This window comes from Camelus bactrianus, chromosome 5 (assembly GCF_048773025.1).
Source record: "Camelus bactrianus isolate YW-2024 breed Bactrian camel chromosome 5, ASM4877302v1, whole genome shotgun sequence".
Taxonomy (NCBI): domain Eukaryota; kingdom Metazoa; phylum Chordata; class Mammalia; order Artiodactyla; family Camelidae; genus Camelus; species Camelus bactrianus.
In genome coordinates, this window is record NC_133543.1 from 62,149,545 (window position 1) to 62,172,602 (window position 23,058).

At 36.8% G+C, this 23,058-nt stretch overlaps 1 long non-coding RNA gene across 1 annotated transcript; it reads left to right on the top strand.

Moving 5' to 3' along the window:
• The first annotated feature begins 9,754 nt into the window (after positions 1-9,754).
• On the top strand, positions 9,755-21,640 carry LOC123618317 (uncharacterized). Its single transcript, XR_006726732.2, has 2 exons — positions 9,755-10,835; positions 21,132-21,640. It is a non-coding gene; the product is annotated as an uncharacterized LOC123618317 (long non-coding RNA).
• The last annotated feature ends 1,418 nt before the right edge of the window (positions 21,641-23,058 follow it).

Consider the following 23,058-nt stretch of genomic DNA (forward strand, 5'->3'; position numbering starts at 1 on the left):
GGATATATCAGAAAAGAACATTTCCACATGTGAGTACAATGTAAGTATCACACCTAACAGAGTTAATAATAATTTCTTAACTTCTACTATACAGTGCATTTAAAAATTTCTCAGTTGTTTCCAGAATTTGCTTGAATTATATGGTTGGTTGGTTGGTTTGAGTCACTGTTGAGACTAGGTCTACACAGTATATTTGGTTTTGTCTTTGGAGTGTCTTAAAGTTTAAATTAGTTCCCCTGCTCTTCTCCCCTGTTCAGTACACCACAACTTGTTGAAGGAACCATGTGAGTTGCCTGTGGAGTGTCCCACAGACTGAATTTGATCCAGTGCTTTCTTGTTTAACTTGTTTTATCACTTGTCCCATATCCTAGAAGTTAAATCTAGAGAAGATTAGTTAGATTTTGATCTCACGTTTTTGAGCAAGAATGCTTGATAGTAGTATGGTGTACTTTATATTAAACCAGGAGGTATTTAATTCTGGTTGTCCCACTTTTAATGATCCTCAGGTTGGTCATTGGGCACACAGGCAAAAGCTGGACACCATCCTTGGAAAGTCCCTTGTAAGCTTTTTACCTAATGTTTTTAAAAGCATGCATTAATGATACTTGCCTGAATCAGTTATTTCATTCAGGTTTGCATAGTGATGATTTTCCAAATCTATTATTCTTGTTACATTTATTGGCTGGAATTCTTTCATATAGAAGAACCTTGCTCCATCCACTAGGGATATTTGGTTATCATGGGAAAAAAAAACATTCATACTAAGATAGCAGGATAAATATATTTAATTCTTTATCAGTTTTCATAGTAATTTCTGGTGCCCTGGCAACCTCCATTGCTGTCTTGAGTTTAAAAAGACTTTTTTTCCCCTTTGATAACAGTATGCAGTTATGCTCCCTCTCCCCACCCTTAAAAAAAATGTGCTGTTTAAGACACTTGCAGTCATTACTTTATTCACATTATCCTCCTTGTCCAGTGAGAACGTCATCAAGCTGGCACTTGTGGGAAAAGGACGTTTTAATTGACATAATATTTCACCGTAGTACATGTATATAGGTAATCTGTATCTTTCTTTATCTTTAATACATCTTTATAAAGAATAAGTAAAACAACACATCGTATGGAAGGTTTTGATGTCCTTTTTAAATCACAGCAAACTACCATTGAAAACTTGTTTAGTTCTCTGAGATGAAGTGACACTATGAAATGTACTGGCACGGATGAAAATCCATTTATCATTACATTTATAGTGTTTTTCACCTGAAACTTTTATATTAAAGTCTTTCTTTTCCAGATTAAATAGGATTATATTTATCATCCTATTTGATTATATACAGAACTCAATTATTCAAGGTAAAAGTGGCTACTAAATCCCAGTGACCTGTTGAATTTGTATTTGAGTTATATACATTTTTGTTAAAGGGCTGTGCTTGTTTTTGTTTTAAGAGGGTGTTTCATTTCTGTAAACCTCTGTGGAGTATGAAGTTTGCTTTCCTGGTAAAAGTATTTGTTTATTGTGTTTCGGTTTTTTTTTTTTTTTTTAACCCAATATTGTATCTTACCTGTGTTTGTACCCATCATACTTATTTAAAAAGAGCCAAGAAACACATAAACATATCAAACTAATAACACTTTGTACACCTCAAACTTACACAGTATTATATGTCAGTTATATCTGCTTAAAAGTACAATAAAGGCAACAATAACAACAACAAAAATCAGGAAAATCTGAGAAAGGAAACTGCCATATTTTTCATTGCTATACAGAAACAATAGAAGTGGGAAATCTGTGAAGCTGGAAAAGTTACCTGGAACCAAACTTCTTTTTAAAGTTCAGAAAAGCTAATTTCACACAAAATAAGTAGACATAAAACTGTAGTCAGGCAGAGTTGTTAAAAAAAAATAGGATAAGAAACAAAATATCCTATAGACATTGAAAGCACACTCGAAAGGCATGCACATAAGAATAGATCAAAATTATGACCTTATATAAAAATAAGTTCTAAGATGCTTTGAAAAATGATACAAAGTATGAAAGAATACTAAAAATCACAATTTGAAGAACTTGGGAAAATACTAGAAATAAATAGAAAAACAATTCAGAAATGAAGACTAGAATAAAACAAGTAGATGAACAGTAGATAAAGCCTTATGGAAAATAGAATATAAAAGAAAAGGTAATGGCTTTAGAAAGCAGAAAGATATAAAGAGGATTTGTGAAAAAATGACAAATTTTAGAGATAAAAAGACATACTGAACAAAACTGTATCAAGAATGCTGTGCTGAAAAAGAATATTTGGAGCTACGTATTGAAAGGGCATCTTGCCTACCTGAGAATATTGTCTCAGATGTACACTGAGTGTGGCTATCTAGACAAATACAGCAAGTGACTTAGAAAAGCAAGACTTAAATACAGCACTGTGCCAAGAGAAAATAATACATTTAAGATATTTTTGGGAAAAAAATGTGAGCAGAAGAGTATATATGTAACACAACTGATCTTTTTTTAAATTGAGGTTAACAGTGGTATAAAGTTTCATGTGTACAGCATTGTAATTTGACTTCTGTATACATTACAGCATGCTCACCACCAGAAGTCTAGTTTGATGCAGTTGACTCCATTTACCCATTCCCCCTCCCCCACCCCCCTTTACCTCTGGTAACCTCTCTGCATCTACATGTGTTTGACAAAACTGACTTCCGAGTATGAAAATCACTGCTCACATAATGTCAACATGCAAGAATTCAGAAAATATGTTTCCTTTGACGGCTTCTTGGAAAGGTGGACTACAGAATGTGCTCAGACAAGCTAAGTAACTAGAAACGTACTGACATGAAGTTTGTGGTGAGCATTAATTTTGATATCACATCACTAAACCAAAGTGCTGACCAGGTTAATTCTTGAAGCTCAGCCCATTGGGTGGATTTTCCCATCACTGTCATTCAAGTCCACTCTGAATATCAGCAGTCAGATTTTTGGTTTACAGCAACGTATCAAGCCAACCTATCAGTGAATCAAGCCTGGATTTTTTCTTCTCTCAGCTGATGGTGGTGAATTCCAATGAAGTCATAGATTATGAATTGGGGGAGAAGTGTTAGTGTCTTGGAGGTAAATGACATGGGCTTCTGGGCCACCTTTCCTGTGGACCTCTTTGTGCCCCAACGTGAATGTACCTTGGGTTTCATAGCTGGCCCAGTCTTAGAGCTTGGTGGATCTGACAGTACTGAGCTTATGATGGGCAGCTCTGATCACAGTTCCTATGATATGATGTACTTGATAATTAGGTGGTAAGTACCTTGTCCCAGTGCCCTCTCTCACTCTGGGGTCCACTAAAACCTTATAAGCCACCTGAGAAATTAGTTTAAGCACTTTCCCATTGATACTGTGTTGTCTCCAAAATCTACAAACCTACCAAAAAATGATACCAAATGCTATATCTCTTTAGTGGTAGGAGGAGCAAAGTGCAATGTTTATCCTTTGAATAGATGTCTCAGCATGCCAGACCACTGGACTCACAACCTCACCCATGTGGTAAACCTGAATTTTTGTGGTTTACCTCCTGTGATCTGGCATACAGGTGTCTTACCAGGATGTCCATAGTATTTGCCACTTATTTCTTGCAGGTTCAGTGAACATGATGCCATCAGTGTAGTGAGTGGATCAGCACAATGTTTAAATGATCAAGAATTTTCTGGCTGTATATCGTGACTTGCCCACCGTGAAACAGACATGGGCCAAGGTTCCATTTGTCACCTGGCTTCCTTCTGGTTCCACTCCAGCAGGAACCATGAGAAATTTTGGTTCATCAGTGTCAACTCAGACCCTGTGTCTAACAGCCCTTGGAAATACCACTGTATTCCTCTTCTTTAGTGCACTCTGAAAACTGAGGAAGACATGCTGTGGCATTGAAAATTACTTCCTAAATTGGACGTGGAAGAAACTAAATATTTTTTGTCTTTGAGTTTTCCTTCTTTTCACTCTCTTTTTCCTTTGTCTTTATTTCTTGTCTTTATTTAGTTTTGTGTACCTTCTGGTTTAGTCCTCATTTTGAAGTTATTTTTTCTTCAGTGTTTGATTCTTTTCTGAATTATCTACCTCATTTTGTTTTTCAGATTTTCATTTATATTGTTCTTTGAGGCTTGTATCACTTTCTTGATGTCTTTTAGCTCAGTTTGAAACAAGGTTGCACATTTGACCTTTTTAGTTTCCCTTTCTTTCTGGCATGCTTTCATTGTCTATAGGGATGTCATTCTTCTCTTTTTTCTCCTAATAATTTTGTATGGGATTTGACTTCAGTACTTTGCTCTTGCTCATTTTTTATATGAAATTAGCTTTCCTGAATTTTTAGAAAAAATAATGTTCTAGGAAGCCTTTCTAACTTCACAGTGGTTCCTTTTATTTTCTTAGCGTGTTTGAAATATGGCAGCTAGCGTTATGTAGTTTCCTACTCCCTCAATTTGAAAGGAGTGTTCTCTTTCTTTTATCTTCACTATCATCCTCAATTTTGATTTCACCTTTCTTCCTCTTCCAGCTTTGCAGTGTTCCTTCTGTACTCTCTGTTGGCAAAATCCAGTATCAAATTTGCTGAAAAGGAGAAATGTAGTCTGCAGGACTTAGTTCCAGTATCACAAACTAGGGTAAGGAAGGGTGAATTTGATGCTGAGAAGAAATAATGTGCACAGCAAAGTTCTGCTATGAAGTCTTGTTTCCATGTTCACTGAAGTCCATTCGCTTGTATACTTAGGTCTATTGTACCTGCCTCCCTTTCCCACGTTTACTTTCTTGTAGAAATTTGCTAAAATTCTTAGGTAATGATTGCTCTTTTTGTCTTTGATATTAAGTTTATTATGGTATTTCCTGTAGTTATTCATGTTGGCTATCGAGACGGAGATTACGAAAGTGTTTTTTGGGCTGTTATCTTAAACCAGTCTCTTTCAGTTTTCAAAAAAAAAAAAAAAATACCCATCTTCACTTCCATCCCTCTTCACAAGCTCTTAGCACTCAGATGTGAATTCACGAGGGATGACGTATCAGCACCAATTTAAATGGCAACATCATATGTACTCAAAATTGTTTTTGATAATAGGCCAAATGTATCTACTTGACTTAATCTTCCCTTAGTATAAGTTATTTCTCAGGAGGCTGTCATTAAAATTTGAATATTATGTACATTGAAATAAATAGCATTTGAAGCCACAATGGAGTTTTGAGGAGAGGGTATATAGTGAAGATTTGGTATAAGGGCCCTCTATCCACTCCCTTTGGTCCCGCATGAGAGGACAGTGTGTGTGTGTGGGCTGAGTTGTTGGATGTTTTTGCAGGTGGAGAACAATGGTTTTGTTACCAACTATATGCCAGTTCTGGAACTGGCATGGCATCAGTCCCCCTGTAACTAGCCTGTTAGAGGACCAGCAGCTTCCACCGTGGTCTCTTGAAGTCCTGATCTGTCAGGTAAGAAGATGCATTACCCTGTGGGAGAGAGATGGAAAGGGCATGAGAAGGGCCTGGAGAAGGACTCAGCTAAACTAAGCCTTCTAGTTGACCAAGGCAGCAATTATGTGAGTGAGGCTGTCACAGACCCTTCAGCACAGCCCAGCTGCCAGCTCAATATCACCAGAGCCCGTTCCTATCATGTGGAACAGAATTACCCAGCCAAGACTTGCTTGAATTCCTGATTCACAAGATCGTGAGATATAAAAAAATATAGTGGTGGTTTCATGCTACTAAGTTTTAGGGAGGTAGGTTTTGCAGCATCTGGAGCAGAAGATAAGAACACAGAACATATAAATGTCTTGCCTAAAATCACATAGATGTTTGCTGATAACAGTTGGGCAGAAACAAGATTCTTGAGAATGCACCATTGTGGAATTATAGTGCATTTTCTTTAATATTTAGGCTATTTGATTTTTAAATCATTAAGTTTAAGATTCGGTGAGGTTGAGAAGTGTTTTAAATGAATCACCTGGGTTCCAGTTGCAGCACTGGAAATATCTACTGTGTGAAAGAATATTTGAAGAGAAAATATTAAGAACAACATAAAACAAATGAGTTATTTTTGGCCCTATAAAGTTTTTAAAAATTTACTGTATACAAAGGATCATCTCAACACATCACTGTGCATGTTTGTTAATTGTGAGTATTTAAACATCATTAAAGTTTGCTTAAGTCTTCATATAATTTGTTTGGGCTAGTACTTAGTATCTAGGTTCAGGCATAGGGAAGCTCTTGGGACAAAAGGCATCTCTGACCAGAGGACAACTATGCATGCTTTAGCTCGAAGTTTCTGCAGTCTGTGAGAAAGCTCAGGGCAGTGTGTGCTGGAGTAGTGACACTGACACTGGGGAGGGCCTGAGAACTTTTTTTCTGAGATGGATCAGTGAAACTGGTGACTTTGGAGCCTTTGGGTCATATCTTAAATTACCAGGTTATTTCTTGATTAATCAGTAGAGATATTTTACAAATTTAAACCATCTGTCTCTTCCTGGCTGTTTCTTCTAAGTAGCAGTTAAGTCTTGCAGAAGTAGTTTTTAAGGCATAATTTGAAGTGGAATTTAAGTAGTTGAAAACATCGTTCATGCTCCTAATATTTCAGAAACATTTAACTCAAGCTACAGATGTGCCTCCATCTTGTGGTAACTGTTGGAAATGTCCAAAATGAGAAAGTTTTACAATAAACTTTAAAAACGGAAGCTGGAGAATCCGAGATAAAAAGCCATTGCTTTATTTAAGCTTTTGGAAATAATGACAACTTTATTACATCTTTTTTCTTTTTGCCTTTTTTTGAGGCTTGATATTAGTCTTACTCTACCTCTTTATCACAGAAGATCAAAAAAATTTTTTTAGAGGGAATGGACAGGTATAAATAACTCATTGTTTTCAAAGTTTTCTTTTGAGCCAGAATAAAAGGAATATTGACTTTGATGAATTAAAATATGGAAACATTGAATAATGTCATTGATTTAAAAAGGAGAAACTAGTAAGAATCAAGGAACTAATTCAGTATTTCAGGCAGCGCTGTGACAGTTTACATGACCTTCAAAAAGAACATAGAACATATACCTGTAATCCCATCTATCAGTCAATATTTGGAAAACTTTGTTTAACAACCAATTCAAGTAATATTTATTGAGCTCCTGATGTGTACTAGAGCCTTGGGATAGATCAGAGGAATAAAGACACTCTTGTGGATCTAATATTCCAGCAGAAAGAGACAGCAGGAAATAATCATAGTAAATAAGTTAAAGAGTAAGTTAAAGGGTAATAGGTGCTATGGGATAAACAATTACTCGAGTATTAAACAGGGCACCCATGGTAGGCCCCATTAAGAAGGTGAGATTAGAGCAAAATTTTTACAGGGATGAGGTTTTTAGAATGGAATCTGTGGAAGAACCTCTGGCAGAGGGAACAGCAAGGACAAAGGCAGGAGTTGGCTCAGTGTGTTCCAGGAACAGCATGGAGGAAGCTAGGGTTGCGTGAGCAAGAGAAAGGAAAGGAGATCAGAGGTAGTGGTGGCTTAGATCACATAAGATCTAGACCTTTATAAGGACTTTCCCTTTTACTTTCTGTGGTCCCCAAAGATGTCGTTGTCCTACCCCAGAGCTTGTGAATATGTTATATGGCAAGGGGAACTATGCAGATATGATTAAGAGTATAGACTTGACAACAGATAAACAAGAAAAGATGCTCAGCATCACTAATCATCAGGGAAATGCAAATAAAACTACAGTGAGGTATCTCCTCACACCTGTTAGAAGGGCTATTATCAAAGAGACAAAAACAAAGCAAAACAGGTTTTGGCAAGAATGTGGAGAAAAGGCAACCCTTGTGCACTGTTGGCAGGAATGTTAAGTTGGTGCAGCCACTATGGAAAACAGTATAGAGCTTCCTCCCAAAATTAAAAATAGAACTACCATGTGATCCAGCAATTCCACTTATGGATATTTATCTGAAGAAAACAAAAACACTAACTTGAAAAGATATGCACCACTATATGCATTGCAACATTATGTACAACAGCTAGGATGTGGAAACAACCTTAGTGTCCATAGATGAATGGGTAAAGAAATTGTAAGGGATACACACACACACGCATATATATACATACGTATATATATGTATAATGGAATATTATTCAGCCATAAATAGAATGAAATCTTGTCATTTGTGACATAATGGATGGAATCGAGGGCATTGTGCTGAGAGAAGTAAGTCAGATGGGGAAGACACATAATGTATGATATCATTTATATGTGGAATGTAAAAATAAAAAACTCGAGAAACAAAAACCAAAAACCATCAAGAAACCCAAACCATCAAGAAACCAAAACTAAGCTCATAGATTCAGAGAAGAAGATTGGTGGTTGCTGGAGGTGGGGTGTGGGAAGGCAAAAATGGATGAAGGGGGTCAAAAGCTATAAATTCCCAGTTATAAAATAAGTCATAGGCATGTAATGTACAGCATGGGGACTACAATTAGTAATACTGTATTGCATATTTGAAAGTTGCTGAGAGTAGACCTTAAAAAGTTATTGCAAGAAACAATTTTGCTTATGTGTGGTGATGGATGTTGACTAGACTTGTGATCCTGTCGCAGTACAGACAAATAGTGAATCATTGTGTTGTACACCTGAAACTAATACAATGTTCTCTGCCAATTATACCTCAGTTTAAAAAACAAACCAACCAACCAAGCAATGAAAGGGTATGGACCTTGAGATGGGCAGAGTATCACTGATTATTCAGGTGGTCCTCTGGAATCTGAGAAGAGTTCTTAGCTGTCAGCCAGCAAGGAAACAACTACCAAATTCTGGCAGCCACCTGAATGTGCAAGGAAATAATTCTCTCCTAGAACCTCCAGAAAGGAACACATGCTTGCTGACTTCTTGATTCGGCCTTGTAAGACTAAGCAGAGACTCACCTGAGCTCGCTGGACTTCTGACCTGTGGTGACTACAAGATAAGTGTTTTAGGCCACTAAGTTTATGATAATTTGATTTGGCAGTATTAGAAAACTAATGTACTCTGAGTGAAACTGGGAGCAATTAGATACTTTTTAGAGGAGTATCATGATAGGACTTGTGTCCTTTTTACTAATTATGTAAATTTCTGTGCTCTCTTGACAAAAGTGGTTTTTACAATTAATCTCTCACTAAGGATAATCACCTTTTGACTTTGGTAGTTGAAAGCTGAGTAATTTATATCCTTGATATCAGACACTATTTGGACAGTTTGAAAAGCCTTTTACATTTTCTGAATTTCAGCATTAATATATGTTTTTTTACCAGGAAATCCAGATTAATATGGTCTGGAACAATTAAATGAATTTAAAGTTATTTCACTCATTTAGGGGAAAATGATGCCTATTATCTGTAGCAAAGACCATGCTGAATTATCTCTGAAAATAATCTTAATCCTCTACTTTCCATTTTCCCCCGCCTTTTGCATTTTTTTTCTTCCCACAAAATAAGTCCTTGATAAAACCAAAGTTACTAAAGATTAAGCGAGGAATTAAAAGATACCAAGATTGTCTTTAAGCTCCTGTCTCAATGTTTCTTAAAATTTGAATATATTTTCCACAGCATTGCATTTTGGCTGTCTTAGGCAGAAGCAAGCATATGAGTTTGTGAGTCAATTCTCAGTAACTGTATGTCTTCTAAATTTGTACAGAATATTAGGTCAATAATACCTAATCCTATTTGAGGCATCACATTTCAGCTTGGGACCACAGAGCTTCTCCTATCAGCTATGGGTAAGAAGTTGTATTTCTAAGAGATTATGGCAAAGGGAAACCTCCAGGCCAGCACGCAGAAAGGCCCAAAATGGGACTTAGCAGAAAGAATATTCTTAAAAAGAGATTTTCTCAAAAGTATCTATATTCAGTATAGTATATACATTGATGGAAGCTAATCCTCTATTGTGCTTCTGTGTTTCAAAATAAATTGACCGACTCTGTGCACTAGAAGGACACTAGCTTTAAGAAATTATTTGTAAGTAATAGAACTATGTATAATACATAAGCATTCTTAGGGACAAACTCCCATCTCCCTGGAGAGAAAAGAATTTAATCCTCTTTGTGATAAAACGCTGGGTACAATGGATGTATTGCTTCTGCAGCTTTCTGAACTAAAAACGATGAAGTTACTTTACCTAAGATTTGCTTATGCATTGTAAATTGCACCAAACATTAAGGCAGTTGGTTCTCTAAGTATCAATAAAGCCTGGTCACACTGAATCTTTAGCATAATATAACTTTTCATAGCAGCAAGTTCCTATTCCTGCTGAAACCCTAGCCCCAATGTAACATTGTTAGATTTAAGTTAAAATTAGAAACATTAGTGTCAATATTATGATTAATTTAGGAAAGAGAAGCTAGTACTATGCAATACTGAAAACCAAGGAGACTGAGGGCTTGTAAAATTTAATGTAAACTTATTTACAGTGAGTTAAGAGGCTTCACTCTGGGAATTTTGGGGGACCCAAATTCCTCATTGTGGTGATTCAAGTCAGACCTAGAACATTTCACATCTTTAAATTAAGACTTTGGTAGGCTGCCCTTCTAATTTAGTTCTAGGGACACCATGGTCAGTTACCTACGCCAAAGATACATATTTATGTCAAATTATTCTGATTAATGCTTTAATTTTACTACCTTTTATGGCAGCCACATCAACCTGTCTTTGGCAACTGAGTGTTGCAACTTGGTCCCTGCCAGTCTGCCACTATCCCTGTTGGATTTAAGGAGCCCAGTTTGATGACAACAGTTCCCTCTGTCTTTCCTGGCCTGCAAAGAACAACCACCACAGAGCTTTGAGGATGATGAGATTCCCCTCATGAATGTATGTTGCATAGCCTTGGTGAAAAGAGTGTCCTCTGGACCTTTCCAGGGGATATATTCTTAGATGGTAGATGATCAAGTCTTATATGATAAATTCACTCTAGCATTCCAATCTACCTAAGCCTTTGCATATCTCCTCTTCAGATTCTCCAGCGTATTATCTGGGGACTCCTGGGGGTTTCTGAGAGGCTTGCTGATTGTCCATAAACTCAAAACTCTTTTCATAATAATAAGACATTATTTGCCTTTTCCATTCTTACATGAGTACGCAGTGGAGGTTTTCAGAGGCTACATGATATGTGATGATAATATCTCTGGTGGCTAATGGAATATGTGGTTGTGCATTCTTGTGTTCTAAATTTGGGGGCTGGAGAGTTCTCAAGAATTTCTAAGAGTGTAAAGGGATCCTGAGACTAAAAAGTGTGAGAACCAGTGCACTATGATATCTCAAGGAAGTTCTCATTTCACCTTTATTTAGTGTGAGCTACCTTTGATTTCATAGATTTTTCTCAATTATATTTTTAATTTTACTGATTTCTGCTGTAATATTTAGTTTTTCATCCCTTCTGTTTGCTTTAGTTTTTTTTTCCCCCTCCCCTGGCTTCTTAAGGTAGAGCTTAAGTTACTGGTTTTATATCTTTCTTTTTTTTAATATAGGCACTTAATGCTATACATTTTTCCTTAAGTACTGCTTTAGCTGTATTCTACAAATTTTGAAATGTTTAATTTTAATTTTCACTTAGTTCAAAATAGTTAAAAATTTCCCTTGAGACTTCCTCTTTGACCTCTTTAATTTAATGTTCTCATATCTTCCACAGTCCACAACTGTTGATTGAGTGGTGATGGAGAAAAAGTCACTGGGGTCTAGTAGAGGGACATGTTGTAGACCATTAGCCATGATATGTAGCAAAGCTGTAAGCAGCCAACTAAATTGTCTGAAATATAAAAGTGGAAGCAAAATCTTTATTTGTTGATTGAAGTAAGGAGCATCTGTAATTTTCAAAGGCTACCTAAAGTCAATGCCAAAGTGAAGATCAATGCTAGTTGTAGCCCTGAAGATTCAGCACAGTCCTATGGCTCCCTTTCTATAACAAATGTTTTATTTTGCCTCCCTTACTCTCTTAACATAGAATTCATAGATAATTTAACCTACCTACACTCACAAATTTAGGAGAATAAATATAATGTCCTAATTGTAATATAAAAAGGAATAGAAACAAAATAATATATAATGAACATGTATTTCAGCATGTAAATCCATGGGCACAATCACACTAGAAGACATAATGATGTCACCAGGGCCTTGTACGTAATCATAGGAACACCTTGAAAGGAATAGCTAATAGTGTAGGTTGTATTGTACTGATACACTGAGGAAGCATGATTGATGATGGTATAATTTTCTAAAATGATAACAATTCTTCGTTCAGTTTTGAATAAAAACCCACATTGTTTGCTTGATTATGTAGTACAAGATATATGTTCATTGCATTAAAGAATGCAAAAAAAAATACTTTGTTTTTACATGTAAAATGGAATTAGATTCTAGGCCCATGTAATTAGTTATAAACAGGTTCTTACCTATACAAACCATGTGGGTTGTCATTTCATACTTAATTTTTGTAGTCTTGGTCCTTATGTTGTGGGATATCTGGCATGTCTGATCCCTACCCATTAAATGCAACTAGTGTCCCTCCCAATCATTTTGACAACTCAGAACATCCCCACTAATCACCCACTAACTACTAACTGACTTAGTAACTGCCCACTAACTACTGAAGGAGTGATCCTGTCTCAAAACCATTGCTCTAGACGTTTTTCTTGTTGTTTAACTGTTACAATGTTGGTAGGATGAGTATACATACATCAATTACCTGTGTGTATGAAGCTCACAAATAGTAGCCTCCTCTTAACAGTTTTAACGGGCTAATTTTCTCTTTCTGACTTTATCATAGGCTAGGAACTGACTATCTTTAGGTCTCTAGATATTGCACCCTCCTATGCAGCCAATTTCTGAAAAGTTCTGATAAAACCCCATCTCCTAGCAGTGTTTGTGAAAAGGGTTTATAGACTAATTAACTAATTAGTTAATAACTAATTATGAAATAAAACCTCAGTGTGGTAGACAGATTAATGACGCTGTAAAATGTCAAGAACCTATGAATATGCTACCTTACTTGGCAAAAGGGACTTTGCAGGTGTGCTAGAATTAGGGATTTGATTATTCTGGATTGTTTTGTTGGTCTCAATGTGATCACAAAGGTACTAATAAATGAAAGAGGAGGCAGGAATGTGAAGGGTCCGAGTCAGAGAGATTTGGAGATGCTCCACTGCTGGCTTGGATGATGGAAGAAGGGACCATGAACCAAGTAACACACGGTGGCCTCTAACAGCTGGCATAGGCAAGGAAGCCAGTTCTCCCCTGGAAATTCCAGAATAAGCACAGTCCTGCTGTCACCTTGATTTTAGCCCAGTAAGATCCATTTTGGACTTCTGACCTCTGGAATTGTAAGATAGTAATTTAGTGTTGTCATATACTCACTGATTCCATCTTAACCTCAGAGTCAAACAGCTACATCTATACCCACAGCTGCTTTAGTTGCTGAGTATAGTTTACCTTAATTGGACTTTCCCTGTTTGCTAGGATTCAGCACCAATTCCAAACTGAACAGGCAAGCCAAATATAATGGTAGTTGTGCTTGTCTTTTCCAAAGCAGATGCATCTAGGAACCAGGTCTCATTTCTTACAGTAGCCGAAACATTCAAGCATAATTTGAACCAAGTGACATAGGCTTCTTTATAGGCAAACTTTTAAACAACATTCAAATTAGCTTCATTAGGTCAGGGACTATTTTATTTATTCTGTATCCTCAGTCTCTTGCCCAGTGCATAGTGTAGAACAGGTTTTGAATGAATGAATGAACGAATGAACAAATGAATGGCAAAATGCTATTTCTAACTTCAGATAGCTAATCAGAGAATTACTTGCCTTCTAGTATTTCAGCACATCAAAATTATTTCTCTGAAATTATTTAATGCTCTTCTCTAGGTTTTAGAGGGAATAAATATAAAATTAATTAATTTGAACAATATGTTTTATTTCTAGTTTTAGATTTACTGGTAGGTCTCCTTACCTGATCTTCCTTTTCCTTTGACCCTCTGCTTTTCTCCGTTTTCCCTTTTTTCCTTGAAGAAATGACCCACTCTAGGGCTACAAACATTTTCTCTTTGTGGTTGATTTTAAGACACAAGTATTAACAGAAAAATTCCACTAATAGGATATAACATTAAAAACTGAAATGAAATATTATAGTTGAGGGATGTTATAGACCAAGTATCATGAAGTTTTTCCTGCTATACCAATTAGAACTTGTTTTTTCATTATAAAATTTTCATTTTAGTTCTGCCTACCTCCAGTGTATTTGTAGTTTAGCTCAAAAAGGTCCATGTTCCCACATCACAAAAACACATTTAGTGTAAATGAATTGACTCCCTCCTTCGTATAACAACTCTGGATGATTAATGAATTAGTCTATTAAACCTTGAACTGAAGAGGAACAATAAATGGAGTAAATATTTTTGATCCATTAGGTACAATGTTAACTCTCAAGCAAGCATCTTTGGTGAAGCTATATTTTCATATCATGTTTTCAGTGTATCTGACTAGAAGAAAAGTTCTCAGTAAGGTCGATGTACATAAGTATTAATAAGCATTGAAGTCCTAACAGCACTGGCTGTCAAACCTGTGTGTATTAATGTGAATTAATGAGCTTTTCTTCTCCTACGAGGAAAATAGGTTGTCGTAGGTTAAACAATGATGAGCAAAACAGAGGCGATGTCAGTCTGACAGAAAGCCTTCAGCTTAGAGGGGTGACCTTTAAAAGGGAATGCATAAATAATCTTAGCATAATCACTTGGTGCCATATTTTGGGTTTACAATTTAGATAGAAGTAAAGCATATTTATTGATTTGATTTTTTAAAATTGTGCCCTTTGAGAAATCACCTCAGTACAGAATTAAAGCAAAAAGACAGTGATGACAACAAAATCTGAACAATTAAAGCAATCGTAGAATGAAATACTGGTTTGAAAAAAAGTCACTGTTTTAATGACATACTTTTGTGGAAAGTCATACATTTTCAACTCAGCTCCAAATTACATAGAACAGGTAGAAAGTAGTTGGTGTGGAGGATAATACCATGGAGCTCTTAAACCAATATATTTTCATCTTTAGTAATTCCTAGTTCCAAGTTGATCCAAGCCTTTCGTTATTTAGAATCATGTAAAGAGGCCTCAGATCACATATTTTCTCCTATAATAAAGCAAAGATAACCCTTCAACCATTCAGACTGAGCGTTAGGTTTAGTACCTAAAAGAAAAGTAAGATGTTGTGCTCTGGACCAGAGGAAAGTGGAAGACTGGGTTTTCTGGTCCGAAACATGTGGGAGAGGTCTATGTCTCACTTCTCTTCTCCAGGCTGATACATCTGCAAGAAAGCAAAAATAAAGTTTTTGTTCATTCTCCTTCTGGATTGTTGGCATGAGGCTGCCACTCAGGGTGGCTCTGTGTCAACGTCGGAGGCAGTAGTGTAGCCATGGTTGATGAAGGTGGGTGGAAAGACAAGTGTGAGGCAGCATTCCAGGTCTCCCCATCCAGCTCTATCTGGAAGGGAGATTGCTGGGAACTTGTTCTCAGTGGTTTGCTGCACTGGTGGGTGAGGCCAGACACTCAGTGGGAGTCACCCGCAGACTCCCTGTGAACGTCTGCCCATTGGCCAGGTCTCATTGGGGGTTGAATCCTGGAGTGTGGGGTGAGATGGAGGGTGTAGTCTCACTAGACCAGGACTGGGTAAAGTAAAGGTAACGGAATTTGTATTCTTCAGTCATAACAGTTTGGCACACCCAGGATCTCACCCGCCATCTCTCAGTGGAGACCAGCACAAGGATGGCAGGCTCCATGGAAGGGAGAATCCCTTGGATTCTGTAATCTTTCCCATATACTCAGTCAGATGTCATCTTGGGAAGAAGAGGGTGAGAACAGCTCTGATGGGGAGCTAAACTGTGCCGTGATTGACCATTTTACATTATGGAGACTATGTAAACTGAAACTGTTAATTGACAGTTTTTAGATGTGTCTCTGTCCTCTCACTTCTCCCCAGATGGGATGGAATATTGAGATGAGTATTAAATGTGTTATAGAAAATAGAGATGTTAGACTTTTCTTTGCTCATTTCAGGAGTGGTGTAAATTTTAGAATTTGCTAATGAATTTGCTGTTCTCTCTGTTGTTCATTCCCCTCACTCTCAGCTGATTTTCTGGCTTCCTTTTTCACTAAGAAAATGGACGAAATCGAAAGAGAACATCCACAAGTTTCCATTACTACAAATACCTACAAACTTCTGTGACCATCTCTCCTATATTCACTTCTGTAACTTTGGAGAAATTGTCTGGTGTCTCATCCCTGGGCAACGCCTCTACCAGGGCGCTAGTTCGTGTCCCTTCTTGCCGATTGCAACAATTCTCACTTCCTTTTTGAGTCGTCAGTTCTTTCCTTGCTATGATTTATTCCATCATAAAGCAAATGTGCTATTTCCATCCTGTCTTAGTCAGTTTGGGCTGCTCTAGCAAACTATCATAGATTAGGTGGCTTAAAAAACATTCATTTCTCACATTTGTGGAGGCTGGGAAGTTCGAGATCAAGGCACTGGCAGATCTGTTGTCTGGTGAGAGCCCGTGTTCTGGTTTGTAGATGGCCACCTTCTTGCTGTGTCTTCACATGGTTAAGAGCAGAGAGAAAGAGAGAGAGGGAGCACGTGCAAGATCTCAGTGTTTCTTCTTATAAGGACCTAATCCTATCATGAGCGCTCTACCCCCATGACCTAATTACCGCCCCAAACCCCCAGCTCCTAATAGCAACACATTGAGGGTGAGGATTTCAATATTTGCATTTGGTAGGCTGGGCGGTTGGGGGGGCCCACAAATATTTATCCATAACATGCCCGTTGAAAACAACAACAATAACACTATTATATCCTCTTCATGTAATTTCATCCCCTTCAGTTTCATATCTCTTCTTTCTTTATAGCAAATCTCAAATATTTCCAGTTTCTCTCTTCCAGTTCTTTTTAATCCTGCTGCAGTGTGTTTTCACCCAACACATTCCACTGAAACTGCTCTTACGAAGGTAACTGATGACATCCATGTTGCTCAATGCAATGGTTAACCCTCCATCTTCATCTGATTTGACATTCAGCGCATTTGGCACAGTTGATCACTCTCTTTCTCTTTCTTTTACCTTAATAACTGCCCCTCCCATTCTCTTTTGTTGGTGCTTCCTCATCTTTACAGCTTCTCAGTGATGGAGGTTGTAAGAATTCAGTTCTTGAAAATGTCCTCTTTTCTATCTACACTTTGTGATCATACCCAGTCTCATGATTTTTAATATCATTCTTCTCAAATTTTTTTATTAGTATGAAACTCTTCTGAACTTCTCCTACAGTAAATTCCCTATTCATCAACTCCACTGAGATATCTAATATGCATCTCAAATTTAACATGCCCAAATGAAACTCCTTCTCAGTTAATGATAGCCCCAACCTACAGTTGTTCAGGTTAGAGAGCCTTGGAGTCATCCTTGACTCCTCTATTTCTCTTACAATTCTTATCAAACCCATCAACTCCTAGAATCCAGCTTTCTCACTGTCTTCACTCTTCACCACCATCATCACCACCACCACCCTCACCACCATCATTTTTCACTATTTTCACCTTTGTCTCCCCTAAAGTCTGTTCTCTCTCTCTTTTTTATTGGAGGGGATTAGGTTTATATATTTATTCTTAGAGAAGATACTGGGGATTGAACCCTGGATCTCATGCATGCTAAGCACTTGAGCTATACTCTCCTCCCACTTCGACTATTCTTAATATAACTAGAATGATGCTTTTGAGTGTAAGTTCATGTTACTTTTCTGCTCAAAACCCTCCAGTGGCTCCCTGTGGCCCTCAGAGTAAGAGCTAAATTTCTTTAATTAATTAATTAATTAATTAATTAATTAATTAACTAACTAACTTATTTATTTTTTAAGAGCTAAATTTCTTACCCTGGTCCATAAGCTCCTCCATAGTCTTCCAGCCTCCTTGCTCCCACCTATTTACCTCATCTTCTACTACTTTCCCCCTTGTTTACTCTGTTCAGCCTCACTGGTCTCCTGTTTTTCAAACACACCAGGCACATTCTGATCTCAGGGTTTTTGCATTTGCTGTTCTTTCTGTCTGGAAAGCTCTTACCTTAATATCTGCATGACTCAAGCTCTCACCCTATTTGTTTTTATTTCTCAAATATCACATTCTCAGTGGGGCCTTCTCTGACTACCCTACTTAAAATTGCAATCTCCACCCCCTAATCTGGCATTCCCTGTCCATTGTCTGGCTTTGTTTTTCTCCATACCTTTTACCACTTTCTCATATCCAATGCAATGCATTTATTTTATTTTTAATAGAGTTCTACTGTATTGTTAGTAGTTGTAGAACTATATTCAAGAATTAGAGTCTAACTGTAATTTGTTAAAAACAGAGAATTCAGTTCACAGCTGGACAAGGGCAAGGCTAAGTAGGCTTAAAAGGAACTGTTAACCCAGGACAGTGTGAAGAAACATAGAATCTGTTTCTTGGGCAGTTTGCAGAGGGAAATTTCCGGGGGATTTAAGGAATACCATTGGTTTACATCGATGTAAAACGAGAGGTGAGAGACCTCGTGCAGAAACCTGTGCTGTCTTCATTCTACCTAGGTTAATTACATTCGTATTAACTGCAAATTTAAGTTTATTGTCCTGTTCTAGGAGTAAGAGAAGAGTCCTTCAGAAGTCCTGTGCTCCACTTTGTTAGTGATATCATACTCTATCTAGACTAGGGCATAGGAGACAGTGAGGACTGCAGCTAAGACTTACCAAATCACAGTGGTTCTCCAAAATTAGTATGGGTAAGAATCACCATGAATAGGCTGTGGGGTGGAGAGGCTTGTCAAAAATGCACATTTCCTGGCTCTGGGTTTGGGTTCTGGGTTGGTAGTCTGCGATTTTAACCTCTGCTATGGTGATTCTGATGCAGGTGGTCCACCTACCTTCCTTTGTGAAACTGTCCCATTTATTATTATTAAAGAGCTGAAATATGTACTCAGAAGAAACCTGAAAGAAATTTCTAAAAAATTTTATGTTCTGGTAGAACGTTAAAGGAGTCAGGGATCCAGATGGCATTATTTCTTTTTTCTGTTGATGATTTTCTTTTTTTAATAAGAGAAGATGAGGAAATTGAATGGCTGGAGGCTTGGGTAATGCCAGAAATCTGGACTTCAGTTCCTGTATTACTGTTGATAAAATCAGAACAATGGAGTCCTAGCGAGGGACTTCGTTTATTTTACAACACCAGAAGAATACGTTTGATTGAAAACTTGCACCTGATCAAAGTTAGTATTTGAGATGGAGAGAGAAATTTCCCGAAAAGACTGTAAAACTAGGCATTACGTAGTTTAAGAGAAAAGAATGCTGCATAACGGGGTGTATTTGTGAAATAACAAGGCATTAGGCCTTTCTTTTGTTTGAATTATTTACAATCAGCATGTAACACTTAGAAGGTGGGCACAGGCTGTATTTCTGGTCAAGTGGAATATTGACAGGGACATGAAAGTCATGTATGTTTTGGTTTGCTGCCATGGCAACCCAGACAGAAGCGGCTCAATCTTGGTCCTAGAATTTTATTTCAATGTGCCATCTCTCAATTCCTTCAGCTTGAAATATCCAATATGCCAGGGTGCCCTATTTTGGGGTAGCATGTCCTGAGCCCTGTCAGAGACATTTCAACTCTGGAGGCTTTCTATCCCATTTAACCAGCTAGGAGAGCACATTTCTTCTCCCAACTAACTAGCTGACTGAATGAACAAGTCACTCAATCTCTCTGGACCTTGTTTGCTCATCCATGAGATCGCAGAAGTGGATTACATAATCTATACAAGACTTGTATCTTAAAACAAATTGATGAAATTGAAATATGCATCTTTTTAAAAATTAACTTCCAGCTCGGAGACAGAGTGTGTTTCTGTTTTCTTAGTGATCAACTTTTAAAAAAAATAATGTTCATTGAAATGAGACTATTGGATATTAAAATTCCAATTGTAATTTTAAAGAGAATCTAGCTTACTGAGATTTTTTTTTTTTTTTTGGCTTCAGGTTAGCTTGTTGATTTTGAATTTTCTATTATGCTTTTGAACACTACTCAATTCTACATATACCCTTTATATTTCAATAAAATTAAACTAAATGTATGTCACTTCTCATGTTGGGATGAACAAGCAAATGAACAGTATATAGCCACATATTTCAGTAGATTAAACTGAGCTGAAATTATTCCTCATGCTGGCACTATAATAGGCTATTGATCTCAGGTTGCATTTTTCTGTTTCTTTATAATTGAATTTTGTTCCCAAATGAAAGAGCGTGTTCATTTTCAGGTTGCATTTAGTGAAATAAAAACTGCATCTGGGATCAGTTTTATCATATGCTCAATGAAGGACTAAGTCTTTCATTGAATTAAGTAGGGAACATTGTGACTATTAAAAAAAAGTATACCACCTTCTTGGAAGAATTTTTTCCAAAAGAGCTAAAATTTAGATCTCAGCTGTTTAAAAAACTCTGCATAATTATATCCGTAAATCAGAATATATGCGAAACTATAGAACTTTCTCCTATGAGTGAAAACTAATGGAACATATGCTGCAGTTACATAAATTAATCCATCTATAGGAACTAAAATTAATTAGACTAAAGGAAATAAGACAGTTTAAAAATAAAAGGATCATTAAGTAGAAAATGGTTGTCTGCAAAAACTAGAGGTGATTTTCCATCTTAGGCTAGAACTTCCTTTAATATATTTTTTTAAATAGTAATGAGATGGAAATTTTAGAAAAGAAAGACAGATCGTTTAATGACATTTGCACACCCTTTATTTTCTATCACATGCGATGCTTCCAATAACATTCAGCTATTAGTCACAGTACTTTGAGTCCTCTACCTGAGGATGACAGTCTTCAACTGTCTGAGATGTCCTAGATCTCAAACTCTTAATTTGTTCATTGGTGTTTGTGTGCAGGTAACAGAGGCTCTGATTTTCATCCAGTGACCTGTTGAGGGGCACAGGGTTACTGTTGAAACAAAGTGTGGGTGTTTCTGAACCTTTTAATTTTTTCTTGGTAGAGGAGGGGAGAGAAGTGCCAATGGTGAAATTCAATTACAAAACTTTCCCTCTCAGGACTCATTGTTCAGGCCTCTGGGAGAACTTCCCTACTTTTCTTGCCCAAAGTCCTTGAAACAAAAATGCTGTGAAGGTTGTGTGCTGTGGTGCTGTTCACACTGGAAAGGACACAGCTTCATGGGGAGAATATGAGCAGAGGAAACAGTGAGAAGAAAGATGAATGAACTTGTCAAATCCTTCCTATCAGAGAGTGTGAATGCAGGAGATCCCAGCAGTGCCTAGTGCCATTTTCTTGTTTCACTTTGTGTTCCAGCGTGTGGCTTTGGAGATACTCATGGGTTGGTGAAGTATGCTCAGTGGTTGCATGTGTTGACTGAGCAATATTTTGCAATGGTAAACATTTTGTTTTATTCTTGAATTTGTATACCTTTATGTTTAGATGTAATTATGCATTAAGTATGATTACCACATTGACAACTAGATGGCTGTTGAAGGTTAGCACTGGGAATGGTTTTATTTTTCTAAACTATTTAGCAATATTAATTAAATTCAAAAAATTAAACAAATTTATTGACTTTAATTTCTAAATAAAAATTAATTCCAGGGAAAAAGTTTGTGATCTAAAAAAAGTAATTCCATTAATAGTTATGCCTTTTAATTTTAAGAAATAACTTTGAATACTTTAAGAAAAAATAAACTATTTGAAAAATATATGAAGAGTAATTTTTTAGTTTTTTAACATTTACTTTAACTCACATCTTTGATACAAACATATTTACATTTGAATCTTTTGAAAACATTTACATTTACTTTTTAATTCTTTAAATCATTGGGGATGAGTATGTCAAGATTGTGATAAACATAAATTGAATTAAAGACAAAAAAGTGGAGTTTTACTTTTTAAGCCCTTCACTCAAAAGCGAAGCGCAGGAAAGAAGACAATGGGGGGAAGGAATAGAAAATTTACAAAAAGGCAGTTTACTTAAATTTTTAAAACTAGAAACAAAGCAAAAAATTTCTTTTGAGCATGACCCATATAAAAATCATAAATAGGGCATTATAAATTTTTATATAATGATAATGTGATTACTAGTCAAAGCAAGCAAATCAGTAAGAAAGTTAGTCTCATCAAACCCACTTTTTGCCAGACTTCAGACAATACTACAGAGCTACAGTAATCAAGACAGCATGGTATTGGTACAAAAACAGACATATGGACCAATGGAACAGAATAAAGAGCCCAGAAATGAACCCACAAACTTTTGGTCAATTAATCTTCGACAAAGGAGGCAAGAATATACAATGGGATAAAGACAGTCTCTTCAGCAAATGGTATTGGGAAAACTGGACAGCAGCATGTAAAGCAGTGAAGCTAGAACACTCCCTTACACCATATACAAATATAAACTCAAAATGGATCAAAGACTTAAACAGAAGACAAGATACAATAAACATCCTAGAAGAGAATATAGGCAAAACATCTGACATACATCTCAAAAATGTTCTCCTAGAACAGTCTACCCAAGCAATAGAAATAAAAGCAAGAATAAACAAATGGGACCTAATGAAAATTACAAGCTTCTGCACAGCAAAGGAAACCATAAGTAAAACAAAATGACAACCTACGGAATGGGAGAAAATTTTTGCAAATGAAACTGACAAAGGCTTGATCTCCAGAATATATAAGCAACTCACATGATTTAACAAGAAAAAAAAAAAACCCAGTCTAAAAGTGGGCAGAAGACCTAAACAAGCAATTCTTCAAGGAAGAAATACAAATGATCAATAGGCACATGAAAAAATGCTCAATATCACTAATTATCAGAGAAATGAAAATCAAAACTACAATGAGGTATCACCTCACATCAGTCAGAATGGCCATCATTCCAAAGTCCACAAATGACAAATGCTGGAGAGGCTGTGGAGAAAGGGGAACCCTCCTACACTTCTGGTGGGAATGCAGGTTGGTGCAGCCACTGTGGAA